Here is a 6993-nt window from a genome sequence, read left to right as displayed (position 1 = left end):
CTGATAGGATGGATGGGAAAATTTCAATATTTTTATATCTGTGGAGGCCTGCTTTGTAACCAATTATATGGTCAATTTTGGAGAAGGTACTATGAGATGCTGAGAAGAAGGTATATCCTTTTGTTTTAGGATAAAATGTTCTGTAGATATCTGTTAAATCCATTTCTTTCATAACTTCTGTTAGTTTAAATGTGTCTCTGTTTAGTTCCTGTTTCCAGAATCTGGATAATGATGAGAGTGAGTGTTGAAGTCTCCCACTATTATTTTGTGAGGCGAAATGTGTGCTTTGAGCTTTACTAAAGTTTCTTTAATGAATGTGGATGCCCTTGCATTTGGAGCATAGATATTCAGAATTGAGAGNTCATCTTGGAAGATTTTACCTTTTATGAGTATGAAGTGCACCTCCTTGTCTTTTTTGATATTTTTCGATTGGAAGTCAATTTTATTCTATATTAGAATGGCTACTTCAGCTTGTTCTTTCAGACCACTTGCTTAGAAAATTGTTCTCCAGCCTTTTACTCTGAGGTAGTGTCAATCTTTTTCCCTGAGGTGGGTTTCCTGGATGAAGCAAAATGTTGGGTCCTGTTTATGTAGCCAGTCTGTTAGTCTATGTCTTTTTGGGGGGCGATTTGAATCCATTGATATTAAGAGATATTAAGGAAAAGTAATCATTGCTTCCTGTTATGTATGTTGTTAGAGTTGGGATACTGTTCTTGCAGCTGTCTTCCTTTAGGTTTGTTGAAGGATTATTTTCTTCCTTTTTCTAGGGAGCAATTTCTGTCCTTGAGTTAGAGTTTTCCCTTTATTATCCTTTGAAGGGCTGGATATGTGGAAAGATGTTGTGTGAATTTGGTTTTGTCATGGAATACTTTGGTATCTCCATCTATGGTAATTGAGAGTTTTGCTGGGTATAGTAGCCTGGGCTGGCATTTGTGTTCTCTTGCAGAGTATATAACATTTGTCCAGGGTCTTCTAGGTTTCAGTCTCTGGAGAGAATTCTGGTGTAATTTTAATAGGTCTGCCTTTATATGTTACTCAATCTTTTTCCCTTACTGCTTTTAATGTCTGTCTTTATTTACTGCATTTGTTGTTCTGATTATTATGTGTCAGGAGGAATTTCTTTTCTGGTCCAGTCTATTTCGAATCCTGTAGGCTTCTTGTATGTTCATGGGCATCTCTTCATTAGGTTAGGGAAGTTTTCCTCTATAATTTTGTTGAAGATATTTCCTGGCCCTTTAAGTGGAAAATCTTCATTCTCATCTGCTCCTATTATTCGTAGGTTTGGTCTTCTCATTGTGTCCTGCATTTCCTGGATGTTTTGAGTTAGGATCTTTTGGGTTTTGCATTTTCTTTGATTGTTGTGTCTGTGCTTTCTATGGAATCTTCTGCAACTGGTATTCTCTATTGCATCTCTTGTATTCTGTTGCTGATGCTGGCATCTATGTTTCCTGATTTCTTTCCTAGGATTTCTATCTCCAGAGTTATTTCCCTTTGGGTTTTCTTTATTGTTTCTACTTCCATTTTTAGATCTTGGATGGTTTTGTTCAATTCCATTATCTGTTTGGTTGTGTTTTCCTGTAATTTTTAAAGGACTTTTGTGTTTCCTCTTTAAGGACTTCTACTTGTTTAGCAGTGTTTTCCTGTAATTCTTTAAGGGCTTCCACCTGTTTCACAGTATTCTCCTGTATTTCTTTAAGGAAGTTAATTATGCCCTTTTTAAAATCCTCTACCATCATCATGAGAAGTGATTTTAAATCCGAGTCTTGCTTTTCCAGTGTGTTGGGGTATCCAGGACTCGCTGTGGTGGGCATACTGGGTTCTGTTGATGGCCCGTGGTCTTGGTTTCTGTTAGTAATATTCTTATGCTTGTCTTTCGCCATCTCATAATCTCTGGTATTAGATATTCTAGCTATCTCTTCGTGGAGCTTGTTCCTCCCGTGATTCTGTTAACTTCTGTCAGCACTCCTGGGAGTCCAACTCTCACCAGAGTGCCATTGGTCAGAGCAAGCTCTCCTTTTGCAGGGAAGGTGTCCAGAAGTCTGGAGCTTTGATCCACTTCCTGAGTCCTTGGGTCAGAGCCCTCCCTGTAGGCCGACTCTCCTCTGGCAAGGAAGGTGTCTAGGGGTCTGGATCTCAGCTGTGCCTCCTGGCTGAGGATGAAGGCCTGAAGGGACACTGTCAAAGAAGCTTTGTTGCTTCTGCTGCCCTGTTCTCACAAGGGATTCTAAGGTCCTGTGTGTGCTAGGGGGCCTGAGACATGGAGAGTCCTCTGGAGACCTTGGACCCTCCACCAGGTTTGCACTGAAGATGGCTCAGGGCTGGCCGAGACCAGAACAAATCACAACCTCTGGTTGGGCATTTCTCCCTTTTTCTGTGGCCAGAAGACCATCTGGGAATCTTTGGAACTGATGTTGCTTTCCACTCACCAGTGATCCCAAGGTACTGGGTGTGCTAGGGGGGCTGCAGTGTGGAGAGTCCTCTGTGGACCTTGGGGTCCTCTGCCAGGTTCCCATAGTAGATGGCGCACAGCTGGCCCAAACCTGAAGGAATCCCAGCTTCTGGTCATGCAGGGTTACTTTGACCCAGTTACTGCTGGCACAAGACCCTCCGGGATTCTTTGGAACTGATGTTGCTTTCCACTCAACAGTGATCCAGAGGTATTAGGTGTTCTAGAGGCCCTGCATCATGGAGAGTCCTCTGGGGACCTTGGGACCCTCCACCGGTTTCCCACGGAAGATGTGAGTTGGATTTTGATGGGGATTGCATTGAATCGGTAGATTGCTTTTGGCAAGATAGCCATTTTTACTATATTGATCCTGNCAATCCATGAGCATGGAAGATCTTTCCATCTTCTGAGATCTTCTACAATTTCTTTCTTCAGAGACTTGAAGTTCTTATCATACGGAACTTTCACTTCCTGAGCTATAGTCACATCAAGGTATTTTATATTATTAGTGACTATTTTTAACGGTGTTGTTTCCCTAATTTCTTTCTCAACCTGTGTATACTTTGTGTAGAGGAAGACTACTGATTTGTCTGAGATAACTTTATATCCAGCTATTGCACTGACGCTGTTTATCAGGTTTAGGAATTGTCTGGTGGAATTTTTAGGTTCACTTATATATACTGTTTGTCTTCTTCCTTTCCAAATTATAACCTCTTGATCTCCTTTCATTGTCTAATTGCTCTGACTAGGACTTCAAGTACAATATTAAATAGGTAGGGAGAAAATGGGCAGCCTTGTCTAGTCCCTGATTTTAAAGAGATTGCTTCAAGNTTCTCTCCATTTAGTTTGATGTTGGCGACTAATTTGCTGTATGTTGTTTTTATTATGTTTAGGTATGGGCCTGATTTTTCCAAGATTTTTATTATGAATGGGTGTTAGATTTTGTCAAATGCTTTATCAGCATCTAACAAGATGATCATGTGGTTTTTCTCTTTGAGTTTGTGTATATAGTGGATTACCTTTATGGATTTCCATATTTAAAAACATCCCTGCATCCTTGGGATGACCCTACTTGATCATGATGGATGATCACTTTGATGTGTTCTTGGATTCAGTTTGTAAAGAATTTTATTGAGTGTTTTTGCATCGATAATCATAAGGGAAATTGGTTTGAAGTTCTCTTTCTTTGTTGGGTCTTTATGTGGTTTGGGTATCAGAGTAATTGTGGCTTCATAGAATGAATTGGGTAGAGTACCTTCTGTTTCTATTTTGTGGAATAGTTTGAGGAAATTTTGAATTAAGTCTTCTTTGAAAGTTAAAGAACTCTGCACTAAATCCATCTGATCCTGGGCTTTTTTTTTTTTTTTTTTTTTTTTGGTGGAGAAACTATTAATGACTTCTTCTATTTCTTTAGGGGAAATGGGACTGTTTAAATCATTAATCTGATCCTGATTTAACTTTGGTACCTGGTTCTCTGTCTAGAAAACTGTCCATTTCATCCAGGTTTCCCAGTTTGTTGAATGTAATCTTTTGTAGTAGGATCTGATAATGTTTTGGATTTCTTCTGGTTCTGTTGTTATGTCTCCCTTTTCATTTCTGATTATGTTAATTAGGATACTGCCCCTGTGCTCTCTAGTTAGTCTGGCTAAGGGTCTATCTATCTTGTTGATTTTCTCAAAAAACTAGCTGCAGGTTTGGTTGATTCTTTGTTTAGTTATTTTATTTCCACTTGATTGATTTCAGACCTGAGTTTGATTATTTCCTGCCATCTACTCCTCTTGGGTGAATTTGCTTCCTTTTNTTCTAGANCTTTTAGGTGTGCAGTCAAGCTGCTCTCTCTTTTTGACAGCACTCAGAGCTATGAGTCTATGTCTGCCATTTTTGTTACTTGACCTTTTTCCCTTACTGCTTTTAATATTCTTACTTTATTTAGTGCATTTGTTGTTCTGATTATTATGTGTCAGAAGGAATCTCTTTTCTGGTCCAGTCTATTTGGAGTTCTGTAGGCTTCTTGTATTTTCATGGGCATCTCTTTCTTTAGGTTAGGGGAGTTTTCTTCTATAATTTTGTTGAAGATATTTACTGGCCCTTTAAGTTGAAAATCTTCATTCTCATCTACTCCTATTATCTGTAGNTTTGGTCTTCTCATTGTNACCTGCATTTCNTGGGTGTTATGAGTTAGGACCTTTTTGGATTTTGCATTTTCTTTGATTGTTGTGCCCATGTTCTCTATGGAATCTTCTGCACCTGAGATTCTCTCTTGCATCCCTTGTATTCTGTTGCTGATGCGCACATCTATGGTTCCTGATTTCTTTCCTAGGGTTTCTATGTCCAGAGTTGTCTCCCTTTGGGTTTTCTTTATTATTTCTACTTCCATTTTTTAGATCTTGCATGGTTTTGTTCAATTCCATCACCTGTTTTGTTTTGTTTTCCTGTAATTCTTTAAGGGATTTTTATGTTTCCTCTTTAAGGTCTTCTACCTGTTTAGTAGTGTATTCCTTTAATTCTTTGAGGGATTTTTGTGTTTCCTCTTTAAGGACTTCTACCTATTTAGCAGTGTTCCCCTGAATTTCTTTAAGTTAGTTAAGTGCTCCTCTTAAAGTCTTCTACCACCATCATGTGATATGATTTTCAATCTGAATCTTGCTTTTGGGTATGTTAGAGTATCCAGGACTTGCTGTTTGGGGCATACTGGATTCTGATGGTGCCAAGTGGTTTTGGTTTCTGTCAGTAAGATTCTTACATTTGCCTTTAGCCACCTGGTAATCTCTTGTCTTAGGTATTCTAGCTGTCTCTGGGTGGAACTTGTTCCTCCTGTGATTCTGTTAGCCTCTCTCAGCACTCCTGGGAATCCAACTCTCTCCTGAGTCCCAGTGGTCAGTGCACTTTGCAGGAAATCTCTCATTTGCAGGGAAGTTGCATGGAGTTCTGGGTCTCAGCCCTGCCTCCTGTCTGAGGATGAAGGCCCAAAGGGATCCTATCCAAGAAGCTGTGTTGCTTCTGAGGCCTGTGGGCTCTCCTGCCCGGTCTGGTCTCTGAGAGACCCAGGATACAAGATGGTGCTCTCACCTGAGTCGCATGGTCAGAGATTTCTCTAGAGGCTGACTCTCCTCAGTGATCCTAGGATCCTGGGCATGCTAGGGTGCCTGCAGTGTGGAGAGTCCTCTGGAGACCATGGGACCAACTGCCGAGTATGAGCCCAAGGTGGCTGGGGGCTGGCACCAAAAGGAATGAACCCCAACAGCTGGTCAGGTGGGTTTCCTCTGTCCCTGTTCCTGCTTGCACAGGCCCCTTCTAGTTATTTTGGAACAGACGTTGTGTTCCACTCACCAGTGATCCTAAGATCCTGCGTGTGCTAAAGCACCTGCAGCATGGAGAGTCTTCTGGGGACTGTGAGACTATCCTCAGAGTTCATGACCAAGGTAGCCTGGGGCTAGAGCTGACTGGAACCTCTGGTGGCATTTTAAGAGTAGAGTTGTACCATCTATAAATAGGAAAAAAATTCAACTTCTTCTTTTTGTACTTGTACCTCTTTTATTTCTGTCTCCAAGGTTACAGTATATTTAAAATTTATGTGTTTATTAAGAGTAGAGAGTATAAACATTCTTGTCTCAACCCACAGATTAGAGGAAGTATATTCAGCTATTCTCTGTGTAGTACTATATAATATTGGCTAGAATCTTGTCATGCATAACAACTATTACCTTGAGGCACAATTCTTTCTATGCCTACTTTTCTCAGAGCTTTTGTCATGGAATGATGTTAAATTTTAACAAAGGAATTGTCTGTATATATTAGATGATTATGTTATTTATGGTCTTTAGTCTGTTATATTATGTTTATTATGTTAGCTAAATAACTTTACATATTTTCTGCAGTGCTTGCTCAACTGCCATGCTTTGGTTTATGCTTGTCTTAAAATATCCTCATTTATTTAGCATTTTTTATTTCATTAGCTATTTTCTTTATTTACATTTCAAATGCTATCCCAAAAGTTCCCTATACAATCCCCTCACCCTGTTCCCCTACCCACCCACTCCCACTTCTTGGCCCTGGCATTCCCCTATACTAGCACACATAAAGTTTGCAAGACCTATGGGCCTCTCTTCCCAATGATGGCCAACTAGGCCATCTTCTGGTACATATGCAGCTAGAGACATGAGCTCTGCTGGTACTGGTTAGTTCATATTGTTGTTCCACGTATAGGATTGCAAACCCCTTCAGCTCCTTGGGTACTTTCTCTAGCTCCTCCATTGGGGGACCTGTGTTCCATCCTATAGATGACTGTGAGCATTAACTTCCGTATTTGCCAGGCACTGACATAGCCTCATATGAGACAGCTATATCAGGGTCCCCTCAGAAAAATCTTGCTGGCATATGCAATAGTGTCTGGGTTTGGTGGCTGATTATGGNATGGATCCTCGGGTGTGGTAGTCTCTGGATAGTTCATCCTTTCGTATTAGCTCCAAACTTTGTCTCTATAACTACTTTCATGGGTATTTTATTCTCTATTCTAAGGAGGAATGAAGTATACACATGTTGGTCTT

Source organism: Mus pahari, chromosome X (genome assembly GCF_900095145.1).
Source record: "Mus pahari chromosome X, PAHARI_EIJ_v1.1, whole genome shotgun sequence".
Classification (NCBI taxonomy): domain Eukaryota; kingdom Metazoa; phylum Chordata; class Mammalia; order Rodentia; family Muridae; genus Mus; species Mus pahari.
The sequence above is the reverse complement of the archived record's forward strand: the minus strand, read 5'-3'. Positions refer to the sequence as shown.